General features: G+C 40.6%; 1 protein-coding gene across 1 annotated transcript in view; it reads left to right on the top strand.

Moving 5' to 3' along the window:
• The window catches only part of sema6dl (sema domain, transmembrane domain (TM), and cytoplasmic domain, (semaphorin) 6D, like), a 114,074-nt gene that overhangs the window by 57,894 nt on the left and 41,555 nt on the right, over positions 1-14,625 (top strand). Inside the window, exon 3 of the mRNA XM_051937938.1 lies at positions 10,451-10,482. The gene's annotated coding sequence lies outside the window, so the exon portion shown is untranslated. The remainder of the gene's footprint in view (positions 1-10,450; positions 10,483-14,625) is intronic.

Here is a 14,625-nt window from a genome sequence, read left to right as displayed (position 1 = left end):
TATTAAATTACAGGTCTAACCTTCACATTTTTCAGATCTCAACATATTTGAACACCTGGGAGATTTTGTGAGAAGAGGCCAGTATGAGACTCGAGCTATCACGATCATAAAAACACACAATAAGGGAATTATCTTATATGAGAACAGTGTCTTATGCCTCCAGAATCAATGCCACAGATCATTTAAACTGCTCTTACAGTTTATTATGGCCCATGTTGATTCTTCCTTTGTGTGCTGGCACATGCAGGCACATGCATTCACACAAACTGAGCCATATGCTGAGTGATGAAGGCCCTAATTAAAAGCTCTCGCTGAAAGGTTACGGTAAGCAGATGTATCATCTGACCTTTATCGAAAATCATCACAACATAATAACAAAAACGGAGTGTGAGTAAACAGACAGCAGCATTAACACGCTCTGATGGTAACAAGGATGAGGTGGGGCTCTGACAACCTGCACACTGAAAAAGGAAGTATTACACATAATATGAAAAACCATGCTTGCATAAACTATCCACCATCCTCAGAAGTTTTCCTCTTTTAGGGCTTTTTAATATTGAATCATGGTCAAAAGAATTTGGCTTCATAACAAGAATTCAAAAATACAAAAGATTGTTTCATCTCAAATTAAAAACAGATTTCTGTGATTTAATGTCAAATAAATGACAAAAATACATAAAACAAAATAAGTTAATGCATAATTTTTTTCTACCTTCAAGTCAGTACTGTACCTTTGGCCACAATTACAGCATGAAGCCTGTGTGGATGGGTCTTATGCATATCGAAACACTGCAAATGTATCCCATTCTTCTTTGCAAAACTGCTCAAGTTCTGTCAGGTTGTATAGGATTATGAGTTAAAAATCCTTATGAAGCCCAGACACAAATGCTCAACTGGACTGAGGTGTTGACTGACTTGGCCACTCAAGAACATTCACCTTATTTTCTTTAACTCATTTCTGTGTAGCTTTGGCATTGTGCTTTGGCCCATTGTTTTGCTGGAAAATAAACCTTCTCCCAAGTCAGTTTTTTTGCAGACTGCATCAAGTTTTCCTCCAGGATTTCCCTAAACTTTACCACAACATTTTTTATACCTTTAAAAGCCCTCCAAGACCTGTGGCTAAGAAGCATCCACACATCATGATGCTGCCACCACCATGCTTCACTGTGGGGATGGTGTGTTAGTGTTGATGTGCAGTGTTTAGTGTTTGAATCACAGCATCTATTCTGATGGCCAAAAAGCTCACTTTTGGTCTCAACAGACCAAAGAGCCTTCTTCCAGTTAACTTCAGAGTCTCCCAGATGTCTTCTGTTGAACTCCTTTCAAGATGTTTTCAACAGTGGCTTTTTCTGGTCCACTCTCACCTAAAGCTTTGCTGATTGAGAAGCTGGTGTGTGCACATTCTTTCACATCTCAGCCTCTGACGCATGTAATTCCCTCGGAGGAGTCATAGCTGTCTTGGTGGCCTCCCTCACTATATCTCTCTTGCAGTCACTCAGTTTTTGAGGATGGCCAATTTATGCATGTGCCGTGCTCCTTCCATTTCTTAATGGTGGATTTAACTGTACTCCAAGGGATAGTCTGTATCCATCTCCTGATTCATGCATTTCATAAATTTTTCACCGAGTTGCTTGGAGTGTTTTTCTGTCTTAATGGTGCCGTCATATCTAGGATTACCAATTCACCAGCGACTGTATCATGCAGATACAGGTGTCTTTATACTACAGCCACTTGAGACACATTCACTGCGCTCAGATGAGTTCCAATTTCACTGATTGTGTGACGTCTAGCACCCATTAGCGCACCTGTGCTGAATTAGATGAGTCACTTTAAAGGGGGTGAATACTTATGAAATCATTTATTTTATGCTTTATAGTTTTGATTAGTTGAAATTACTTTGAAGAAATCTGTTTGAACTTTGACATGAAAGAGATTTTTTTAAATCAAAAAGCCACATTAAATTGATCACTGCTGAAAAGTAATAAAAGTGAATACTTTTTGTAAGAACTGCACGTACCATTATGCAGCACAAATACTGACAGAAAATAACCCATATAAATGTTGTGATGGTCCAGTCATGCAGGGATCCATGTTGTACTCTACAGGGGATGCAGCTCCAAAGAGACCCACAGTACCACAGGACACTCATACTTCTTCTGTGTGTGTAACTGTATTAAATTGCAATTATGTCCTTGTTCATGCTGTAATAGAGCAGGGCATTGGGGAGCGTGGGGGACGGTCACTAAGATTGGGGGAGATGTGGAAAGACCGCAGAGGTGAAGAGCCGTACAGGGACACCGTTACAATAATCTTGTAGTCGATGGAGGCAAGTGGAGATTTTCTGCTGACCAATAGTTGGAACCATTGATGACAGCAGAGACATTTCCCTCCACCCAATGGATTACTGAGATTAGTTTTTGTAGACCCGCCTCCACGCCTCAGACCTAACTAGGAAAAAAGAGTGGCTTAACTTGTCATCCCTTTAGAGAACGATGTAATTAACGGGCTCTGATGAGCAGCTCAATCTCCACAGACAGCAGGAGATTGGCCTGGTTTTGGAGAAGAGGTGCAGAGTGTGCGATTGTGTTTGCGTTAAAGAGAGAGAGACACGCAGGAGAAGGAAAAAGAGGAAGACACACCTGGCAAAAATATGTGCAACGTCCCTGATGCGTCTTTGAATGCAACCTTGCTGGTTTTCCACTCATTTCCTGTGGATTTCTCACTGACTTAGCAATTTTAGTTAGCATCCCATTACATCTCAAATGCTAATTTGCAGATAAGATTGGATTTAAATTAAACCGTGGCAGGAAACCCCCATTACGACACATTTTCAAATACACTTGGCGGATCTGGAAGGGGACAAGATGGTATTAGGTGGTGGGCTTGGTGAAGAGCTATTATCAGGACTCCAGTGGAGACAGAGAGCAGAGCTGCACTTCCTCCTCCGTTCCCTGAGGATAAATATTTGAATCAGATTATGTGCGTCATTTCTGTCTCCACCAGTGATGTCGGCTTTCGGTATCAACGTAAACTCAGTCGCACGAGGGAACTGCGTCGCATCCGGAGTGATGTATTTTGAGATGCCGGGAGTGATTGGGTGCTAAAGCAATCTATAATGCATGGTTAAGCAATACGTGCCGTAGATCCGAGCAAACCACATCATCATCACAATATGCCTGCCCAGAAGCTCAGTTTTATGAGCGTGTAAAAACTACCTACTGTATGTGTGTGTAAAGAAGCAATACCTATAAATAAGCCTCACCGTTATTGTTCTGTTCTACCGCAGTGACCGATATGTAAAACAGTGCTGCAATATTTACACGTAAAGGGGACCAACAGTTGGTTCTTGAGTATAAATCCAGAAACAAACAGACATAGCTATTTTTAAAATTTGTTATCTGCTGCTAAAATTCTGAATTTTAAACTACTTCTGATGATGAAATAGTCCCCATAAAAACAGCTTACAGCGTCTTCTGCTGATCATCCAGAAATAAGTGGGCCACCGTTTCTAGAAAGAGTTGCTGCTGCTCAATTTTCAAACAGAACTTTAAATGCTGTGAGCGTTTATCAAAGACATTTAATTCACCTCCATTTCACCTCTTGCATGCTGGAATTAGAATCATCTCAACAAGACTCTGAAGAGGAAAAACAGTTTCAGCAAATGGATGGATGTTTGGCATGGAGCTCTAAGTAATAAGTTACAAGTGAATAAAGTAATTTATGTCTCAGTTGTCTTTTTAAAAAATTACAGAAAGACGTTTTACATTTGCCTTTCGTGCTTCCAAATAGAGAACGTCCTCGAAACCGTCTGGCCATCCAGGATCCAATCTTCCGATGATATCATTAATCCAGCCTCATTTGAAATTTAAAGAGGCCTGGCGGACCATTTCCCCTTAGGAGTCTGTCAATATTGAGACAGTGGGAGCACTTAGAGGGAAACGCAGACGGGAACGCACAATAGAAAGTATACTAGCAGCCTGATCTAAAGGCACAACCCAAATGCAAACACTTCCAGACATGGGGGTTTAACTTAACCTATGTCAGTGCTCTCTACAAACACGCCTTGAAGATTTGAAGTCGCTGTTAAATTTGCTTCAGTGTGCAGTGCATTCAAACATCGCCTCTGTGACAGTGAACCAAAGTCTGAAGCACTTAAACAACAGTAGCAACATAACGGGTTCAAGACATCTGAAAAAAAAGGAGGCAGACAGTGAAATAGTTCCTTGAATGAACTAATCTACACTAGACTGTGCGAACATCTCATATTTATCACGGTGTCTTTTCTCACACGGACAGCCTTTCACAGGCATTTGGATGAAATATGAACCGGCAGGCTGGAGGACAGAACCCCAGAAAACCGAGAGAGAGAAGGGGACATGAGAGAAATGCAGATAATGCTGGCTCAATTTGAGTTTAGTGCTTTATCTTTTTGAATACAAGAGTCACTAAATGCATCTGCCATTCCCTCTACATAAGTCATACGAGACATACTGAGCTTTTCACAATGTCCGGGAGTTTGCTTATCTTGTGTGTGTTTTTCTGAGTGGATGGAGAGTTTTATCCAGTAAAAAGGTCAGGCATAAGCAAGAACTCTACATCAACAACAGATGGACAGAACATTCATTGTTGAGTCCATGAATTCAACGAGAAAAAACTGTCAGGGGGTTTAAACTCGAGAACTGGGTTCAGCACATTAACCCTCGTGTCGTCCTGCAGGTCAAATCGACCCATTTTAAAGTTTGAAAATGTGGAAAGAAATATATTTTCACAGTGAAACTTCTGATGTCCACATTTTCAACGTTTTGGGTAAATTTTGGAAAATTTTATGGTGGAAAAAAGAAATGTTAAAAAAATGTTACTGAAGAACATTCACAAAAAAACAACCAAAATCCAGCGAATTTTCGCTGGATTTTGGTTGTTTTTTTGTGAATGTTCTTAAAGAAATTATTAGAAGTTTTACCGATAAATATATAATCACTTTAGATATTTTTAGGGAAGATTTTAACTCATTTTTTGAAAATATTTACAAGAATTTTCTTGCCAAATTTGGGCATTTTTAAAAAAAATCAAACTTTTAAGAAAAACTTAAGAAATTTTGGGAATTTTCTTCCTGAAGGTTTTGCAAATTTTCAGAGATTTTGAGAATTTTTTGCTGGATTTTTTTCAGACAAGGAAACAATATTTTTGGTGCCCATAAATGAAGACAATGGAAGTGTTAAATAAACACCGACTCATGCACTAATGCTATTATCCCTACTGTACAGGATTTTTTGTATACAGTAATTAATTAAGACATCCTTTGCATGTGCATAAAACCAAATTTAAATGCACTGCTGATATGTTTTAAGGTTAAATGCAAATATTTTCAGTAAATACTCCTATAACATTGCAGCATGGATGCACATAAAGCAGCAGGCAGGTCAGTAATAAACATTAGTGATATAAATTCTCAGCCTCTCTTACTTCCTGTCTCCTCATTTACCATCTTGTCCGTCCACACTTTCTCCTGCATCACCAAAGAAACCGACCTTCCATTTCCACATGTTGCTCTCTAATGAAAGCTCTACATTCACTTAAATCCTGCTGCACACACAGCTGTCAATGAAAGAGAAGGAAATGCATTAAGAGAGAAAGGACAGTGTGTGAAGAGCGGCACAATGGAAAGGAATGATTCTTCCGACCTTCGTGGATTTAGTGCAAGTCAAGATCAAGCAGCATGTGTACCTTCAACGCCTAAAGACTGCAGCCTACAAGTTCTAAATTAACACTCAGCAAGACTGTAAAGACAACCAATAAAGAAACTTTTACATTAGTGTGTGTCAAACTTTGCTGTGTGAACAAGTGCCCCGGCTGAAATGGTTTCATGTCTCCGTCTGATAAGTCTTTTCACTCCACTAAGCTTGTTAAAATATGTGTGCATCTTTAGAATGATTACACAGCTTCAGAACCCTTACAGGTATTTGCTGCTCCTTCACCCTAGCCGTCATTGTTGGTTTAACTTTTTGAATTTTTGACGTTGCTATTTCTGCTTTCCTCAGGTTGTAGTTACCTTCTAATCTTTGTGTACCCTCAGTGCAGAGCGAGTTTGCAAACAATGCAAAGCAGCAGTAACAGCTGCACACAAATGCTTTGTATTAAATGCTGTTTTTGGCTTTTTTTATGGGCATTACGTTTGAGCAGGTGAATCTTTTTTTTCAGTATACGAATGTGTGGGAGCCTCTCTTGCTTTTCTTTGAGAGTTCTGATTTTGGGTTAAAATTAGAAACCTGGACCAGGATAGTCATGCCGGGAGAAGACGCACAACTAGATCTACCAAGACTCAACACTCAGTATCTATTTTTAGTTGACTGAACTCAGCAGATTAAGCGTGTGATAGAAAGCATGCAGTCTGTTGCACGTTTCAGTTCATGTCCGATGCCAGGCCTTATTAGCCCTCCCCCTCTATGACATCACCCTGTCTGGAGAGAGGCAAGTAATGGACCTTCAGATGTCTTTAGACATTACAACATACCCCTTATCTCCCCTCCAGTAAAACCCTTAAAAAAACAGCATCCATAAATATTCATTTAAATTGTATGAGCTAAATAACATGAATGGCATGTTTGTAAACAGACCTCTATGTGCATACCGGTATCTCTCAGTTCACTGCACAACCTGGTTTTCAGTCCATCTGCGATCACTCAATGCTGCAAATGCATAGTTCCAAGTGATGTTGGAGCAACATATTCTCTTTATTTACACATAATATTGCTTTAGTGCTGTAGCCTGTCTATGTGTTGCTATTTATTGCTTGTAATATTAGTGAAAAGTTCAATCCTCTTCTCTGGATCGAGCATAAAAGTCAACATGCTTGATTCAAGCAATGAATAGACAGTTAAGACTTTAACCTTTATGGGTGAGTGGATGGAAATGGATGCCAAAATCAAAAACTGGCAGATCAGTTTGCCAACACTTGTGAAAGAGCTGCTTGATATCGGCTGGCCGCTCTTTGTTGCTAATCAGATTGTCACATCAGTAGCATCAATGTATGATGTGTCATTTTGATGCCATTGTCTTAAAGGTTCAATATTGTGCCCCTTAACAGCACATTAATCAAAGTGTCACAGTTTGTTTGACAGTTTGTCTTCCAATTTTTCAGCTCAAAATACTGCAGAGATGGGTAATTTCACTAGGACTGTATAACTCCCGATTTAAGGCTGTTCTAAACATGTTGTTTTGCTCCAGAAACCAATAAGATGCTGCTGTTCCCGCCCCCTTCAGGAAGAACATGCTGCTCATCTGTGATTGACAGTCAGACCTAGACGACTATTGGCCACATGCTGATTCCAGTTTATCTAATTTGTAGCAAAAACGTTTATTTATTTTTATGATTTATGGCATTTGGACAGTGTCATAGTTTACATTTCTGAGTCATCTCTTCTTCTAGCCACGGTTGTGCTGCTTCCATGGAGGTACAGTACTTTATATTGCAGTGAAAAAGATGTGACAGGAGCCAAAAACATCATTAAATTGCTTGGAGTTCAGAAGGTTGATCAATACCCATCTAACTAAACAGTGGCACTCAGTGAGTTGCACAAGTATTTGGATTTATGGAACACCACCATTAATTTAATCATATAGATTAGAAAATTCCATCCAAATTATCGTCATTGACTTTTTTTTTAACGAGGCTCAAACCACTCTGGCTCTGGTTAGCTAACACTATTGCTAAGCCTCACTCAAATATAAGCACCTGCTGCATTTCAGAAGCATGCAATTACAACAGAAAGGACCAGAAAAGTTTAATGTTTGTTTACTTTGACTGCAGTTCTGTCACTGGCATCACATTTATTATGTATTACCGATATGACAGTTTGATCATCCTCCAAGATCATCAAGTAGTTCTCGGTGTGTTGTACCATCAGCACATCATTCCATAAGCTCATAATAATACTACTTTTGGCAGTAAAATAGAGAACCCTTTGAGACACTGCTCCACTTAAGGTATTAGTATGCAGCCCTTCAGTTAACCTTCATTCACAGCCATATCACACTCATTTCAAATCATAAATTTCACTTTGCTTTAAATTTTAGAAAGCTGCCAATTGCTGCTGTTTTTAATAGCGTTTATGCCACACACACACACATCTTACACGAGCACACACAAGTGTACTCATTAGTCATTCTGTCATAAAAGCAGTGTCAGCATGAACAATAAACACTGCTCATCCAAAACAAGGCTTTTGTCTGTCGAAAAGAAATAGCGTTGGCAGGCAGCGCCTCTAACAATGCAATAACCAAACAGGCAACACACACATACTGTACTGCATGTAATACAGCAGAACACAGCTCCTTAACGCCTGTCTGATTATAGTAGATGATAAAGTAGCAAGAAATTAGCCTATCTAACAGACCATCTGAAGCTTGAGAAAAATAAGGTAGATGTAGGACGGAGCGGAAGGGGGGAGGGGCAGACAACGCACACAGAAGAGCAATTAAAAGAGAGAGACGAGGGAGGATTATGAGGAGAAGGTGAGTGATGTGGAGGAGGAGGAGCAGATAGAGCAGTAAAGCATCAATATTTGCTTACTCCACTATATGAGGGTGACGGGGTGAAAGGCATACAGGTCAGCAGGGATATATGAGAATGGCAGGAGAAACAGTGAGGAAAGAAAGACAGTGTGGACGTGTCAAAGAGAAAAAAGAAAAATTGGGGTAAGCCAGCCCACATTGCTCAAGCATGGAATCCTAACTTGGGGAAATATGGGGATTTCACACACCTATGAGCAGTAGTGAAGTATCCCCTTCTCTGATGTTCACACAAAGCGCAGAGAGACAGCTCAGTCTGAGACCAGATGGTTCAGAATTGTCACACACATGCCAGCACACTCACACACCCACACCCACACCCACACCCACACACCCAGCGACTGGTAAGGCTTGCAAAGCTGGTAAATTTTTAGGAGGGTTTCCATGTCTAGACGCCACACAGGCGGTGGCAGGCTGGTTCCAGCAGCAGATGAGCGTCCGGATGCATAATTAACAGGCTGGTTTGGCACCTGACAGCCTCAGAGGTCACAGTGTCCTCTCCATTAGCCGGGCGCCAATCAGCCTCTGGATCACCTGAGCACGTCCTTGTCCCAACAGCAGATTGCCCAGAGGACATCAGTCACATTATACAGCCCCAATCAGCAGCTGGGACTCACACAAAGGCCCGAGCAGAGACGGCTGGAGATAGAGTACAGAGGTGATGTATCCCGAATGAAGCCGAGCTGCCACTCAGGGTAGATGGAGGGACAAGACAAAACACTACCCTGCACAAGGATGTGACCTTGCATGTGCAGAAAGCGATTCCTCCGATGGCACGGATCAAAACAAGACGAGATTGATGGACGCAAACCGATTCAGCCTCACTGAAGGCGTTTGCTGCAATTAGATTGGTTTCCTTACTCAGCGCTGGATATATGAACGTCTCTATTAAACTGGATTTGCTGCAGTAATTCCTCTGATGGGTGCAAATGTGTTTCTTTTAAATGTCAGTCCCTCACAGGTCAGTGTAATTGTGTTTCTGAAAATGCCACAGCAGGTTTCACCGGCTTTAATTTATCTTGGACATTTTGTGGCATTTTGTTGAGATGTGTTGACTAAGTTTTGCAATATCCAAAAAAAAAAAAAAGATTACATGTGCTTTTATTTGAGGACCTACACCCAGCCTCTGCCTGCAATGACAGGATTTAAAGCTTCTGTCATCACAGTCATATTAGTTCAGCTGCAGTAATACTAAATATGTAAGTCAGGAATACCTTCAGTTTGATGGAAGTTCTAAAGCTACTTCAGACCTCTCACCAAACAAACCATTTGTTCCCACTCAGACTGCAACTCTAAATCTCTGGGCTCCCATTGACCTGGAACCGGGCCTCAGCACAATACTGAAAGACTCCTTTGAGAGGGCCAGTACAGCAGGCTGCAGTAGGAGGGGGTTTGAGGGCCGGGAAGCCAGGCTGGGGTTCTGTGAGTTGAGGGTCCCTTAGCTCCTGTTTCCCAGCTTAGACTGATAGGCCCAAAGACATGAAAGACCCTCAGACTCTGTGAATTGAGCTCTAGACAGGTCTCACAAAACTAGATGTGCTAACACAGGGCCTCCTTCAAAACTGAAGAATGACTGCTTTCAATTGGCAGGCCCATTGTCTTTCCTTAGAAAGCCAGCGTTTGACTTCTGATAGGGAACAATGCAGTGGACACATGCTATTGTTATGGCTCATTTGAAGACTTCATTTGGGAGGTAACAAGATTACAAATTCAACTCTTTCATGCTGTAGGCGAGTTAAACTAATGGAACGATCCAGATTTGAAATGTTTAAGAGAAAGGGACAGTTTGATGAACCAACAGCCAAAATCAAAGTTAAACAATGAATGTTGAACCTGTCACTGTAAAAGTAGCTCACTTTGTGTTTTTCTTGTGTCTTGCCAGGTCATCTGTGAGCATCTTTTGCTACAGGGGGGGTAAGTGACCAGGCTAATATCTCTCTATTCTTGATGTCAAATGCTGCTGCTGGTGCTGTTTTTGTAGGCTTAAGTGAGATTTATGGTCTATTCGAAGGGTTGGATGCGGTTGAAGAACCCGTCCTCCGACACTTTCTGATGTAATAGGGATTGTCTGCGTCGCTGTAACTTTCCCAGACACGACTGTCCGACATTCACACCTACTTCACACCGTGATTGGGTCGCCGGGTTGTGCAGAGGTTCCATTTGTGACACTTTTAACAAGCATAACCCAGTTGCGATACTTTCACGGTCTCCCTGGAGAGACTTTCTGAAATTGTGCATCATTATCCCAGTGAGATTTAGTTTGCAGGTGAACTTCCGTTTCTTCCCTGGTGGCTTACTGAAACAATGCTGGACATAAGTGAGGTATCTCTGTACTGTTTATACGTTTAAAATGTCTTCATGCTCGGATGGGAACATATAACTCTTTGTACCTAAAGCTGTTAGTAACTAAGTCTTCAAGTGATGTTTTAACAGTTAGTTTATCCTGAAAAGACTAGCCTGTACGAGGGTGCACCCAGTCAAATATGTTTACAGTTTATACAAATGACCACAGAAGAAGGTGGAGTTTTAAAAAAACGGCTGTCATAGAGAAGGTGTGACTACATTTAAAATATGGGATTAAAAGTTTGTACTTGAAATTCATTGTGTTGAAGTTCACGTAAAAGCAACAGAAATTGTGATATCAGTAACGATAAAACAGAAGAGAGAGAGAAGTTCAAACCCAAGCTTCTTTCTCACCTCTGCACAGCTGGCCAATCATCATGTCAAGTGGGTGTGAATGTCAGATTGCTGGTTTCAGAAAGCTGTCAGAAACTGACAGTAGTCGCACGTTATTCGTTGTCGGAAAAGTATTGGGGGGAGGACGTGTGGGAAACCTCTTCTGACAAGCAATGACTGCTGAAATTTGCTGTCAGCATGCTGTTCAACAATTGTGGCCATTAGAGCGAACTAAGTTGCACTGATGAAGCTGTGCTCCTACCTGTTACGCACATGCTGAAGCTAGCTGTAATGCACCAGCTAGCCCATGAGGAAACACTGAGAAGGTGTACATCTATAGGACCATGTCCAAACAAAATCAGCATTTTTACACCCAAAACCCAACTTTGAAATGGCAAAATGTTATTCAAAGACACAACTGAGAGCATTGGTGTTGCATTTTAGAATAAATGAATGAAACATTTACATAGCAAACCCTCATGCCATCATTAAATCATCAATGACTCAATGCAGCAAGTAATAACTGACATTTTTAACACCATGTGCAAGGAAAAAATGAAACAATACAAGTGGGAGAGGCTGAAGCATTTTGAGAACCTCTGACTGAACCAGGATAAGGAAACACTGACATGGTGTTCATCTAGGACCACGTCCAAACCAAACCAGGGCTTCACAACTTTTCAAAACTGCTATTAAAAGACCCAACTGAGAGCATCTGTACTGCATTTTAGCATAAATGATTGAGACATTTGCAGTAATAGCAAGAACAAACCCTCTTGTCACCTTTAAATCTTCAATGACTCAATGCAGCGAGTATTAATTAACAGATAACCACCATGTGCAAGGACAAAATTAAGCACAAAGTAAGTAGGAAAGCAGGAGCCAATCATTTCAAACCTGCAAGACTCAGCAGAATCAGTCGTGTATGTCCTCCTGTTTGCCAGTTGATGACTTTATGACATAAGTTTGTTGTTTGACACTCAAAAGTGAACAATGAAGAAGAGATTTGAGATGTTTTTTTCTGGCTTTTCACAATAGATCGAGATCTTTCTGAAAATCACCTGAAATGCCTCGTGTGTCACTTTCACACATAAGCCGTGTTTTTTCAGATTTCCCCACCTGTCTGTGGATGTAGTTGGCATCCATTTGCCTTTGACGGCTTATGTAAGCCAGAGCTCATCTGTCAGCGAGTACGAGTAAATCACTCACGGCGCCATGTGGCATTATGCATCCACACCTTTTGTGGCAGCTCACAAATCTCATTCTGCACCCGTCAATGGCCACATAAGAAAAATCATCTCTTTGAGTAACAAAGGAGAGTGGACCGAGCAGCCCCTCTGGCCTCTGTGGCCTAGTTTCCCTTCGCTTTCCCAGCCAAGAGTTCACAGAGCTCTGCCCACGCTCCCATCCTACTTGTCTGTCTCGCTGAGATGTGGAGGTTTTGTGTTTAGTTTGAAAGTGCTTTTAATCCTCTCACAAGTCTGAAAGCAGTTGGCCGGTCAGTGTTCATCATGTGATAAAGGGTCTTTCTCTTTGAAGATATAGATGTGGATTTATGGGAAGAGCCCCATAAAGAGGTTGGCATTAAAGAGACTGATCTGGAGGAAGGACGCGCTTCACTATGGAAGATAAACTGCACAATTAGCATGATAAAGTTATGTTTTGAACTTTCGACGGAGATGTGAAGAAGACATGCTCAGTAGTTCCACTGGAGGAGGATGATGTTCTCTCACAGTTCAAGACCTTGTGTAAGGTAAAAGATTAAAGACTACATCAGTTAGCCAAGTTTAGATAGCTTCACTTATTCATACATTCTAACACACACATGGTCTGAAAGGGGTATTAATGCAGTAGTCTGTGCCATTTATATTCCAACGCAGTGAACTATCAGCCTGTAACAAGCAGAGATGTTAAGTCTTAAGCCACAGAACACGACACGTTCACAAATGAGAAATAAAAATGAGAAAAATCTCAAGAAAGAAACAAACTCCCACGCAATAAATACTCTCAGTTATGGAACACCATCTCATCAGCGCTATGTAAATTAGAGTGATATTGACACAAGTTAAAGCCTAATCTTTCTTAAGTTCTGCGCAGTTGGAGAAAAGGATCATTTCAGCCTGAATAAATTAGTCAAACCCAGCAGATTATGCTCAAGAAGTCAAAGGATGGGAATTATGATATTTATGTCAATGAAAACTCTTTAAAGGACACATTTTTTTTCCACTGCTGTTCAAATAATTTCAGCATCTCAGGGATGATAACACCCAGGTCAAACCCAGAGGTAAAAAGGCTTCCATTCCAAAACTATACAGAGAAGTTGATCTTGGTGGACTGCCATCTTTAAGCTACAATCCTATCAAAACAGCATTAAATCAGTTTCAAAAAAATGATTGAACATAACCAAACTGATGGGGGAAGATGACATATTTTTAAATTGAAATGATATCAGTTAAGATATTTTACAACATTCGATGCCCCACAATTATAATTTGCACTGAAACTGTACTCCTTCTGAGAGCTATTAGTCTGTCAAATCTGAACAAATGGACATAATACACACACACATATATATATATGGATATATTGAGACTTACACTTCCTGAACATATATTATGCAATGTCTACCGCGGATAAAAGTCCATAAATCTGCTTAGAAGTCATATTTAGCCTGAAGGGAATATAATCCTAGTTTTCTTCACATCAGAAAACAAGAACAGCTTATTGCAAACTCAGCATATTTTTATTTTGCCAAACTCTTTTTTGTTTTTTTTTTAAAATAGGGCCTGTTTGCATCTCCCAAAGCAATATTCCATTCAGACATTATTTAATGTGGTGGACATAAACTTAGTGAGAAAGAAATCAAATGGATACGATTTGTCTTTCGGTGCTTAATTACAGCTTGAGAGAAGATACAGTCACACTGGATCAGAGCAGCTCGAATAAAACAAGATATATTTATACCCGTGTATAAGTGGTTTACTGGACTAGACAGAGAGAACTAGACCAGACACAGAGGTCATATGCATTACGAAAAACAGGAACCAGGTCCGGGATGTCTGAAGGTTCATCTGGTTTGGGTTAGTTTTGTGGTTAAGCAATGATGGCTGCAGATGTGTGTGCAAATGGAAATGTGTTGGTGCAAGCAGCAGGTAAGTCCAGAATGCATGGTGAAATGTAATTTTACATCATATTAGACATGATTACTCTCTGGTGAAGTTTGCTTCCACTCTTGACTGACTGGTCTGAATTATCTGAAAAGGACACTTTACTCATCTGAGTCAGGTTTTATCAGTAGCTGTACTTTTCATTTTGTCAGAATGAATCTTTTAACGGAGAGCATGATAGTATTCAGTCAGTAAAAAGCCGATGCTGCGATGC

Source organism: Acanthochromis polyacanthus, chromosome 2, assembly GCF_021347895.1.
Source record: "Acanthochromis polyacanthus isolate Apoly-LR-REF ecotype Palm Island chromosome 2, KAUST_Apoly_ChrSc, whole genome shotgun sequence".
NCBI lineage: Eukaryota > Metazoa > Chordata > Actinopteri > Pomacentridae > Acanthochromis > Acanthochromis polyacanthus.
The sequence above is the reverse complement of the archived record's forward strand: the minus strand, read 5'-3'. Positions and strand labels throughout refer to the sequence as shown.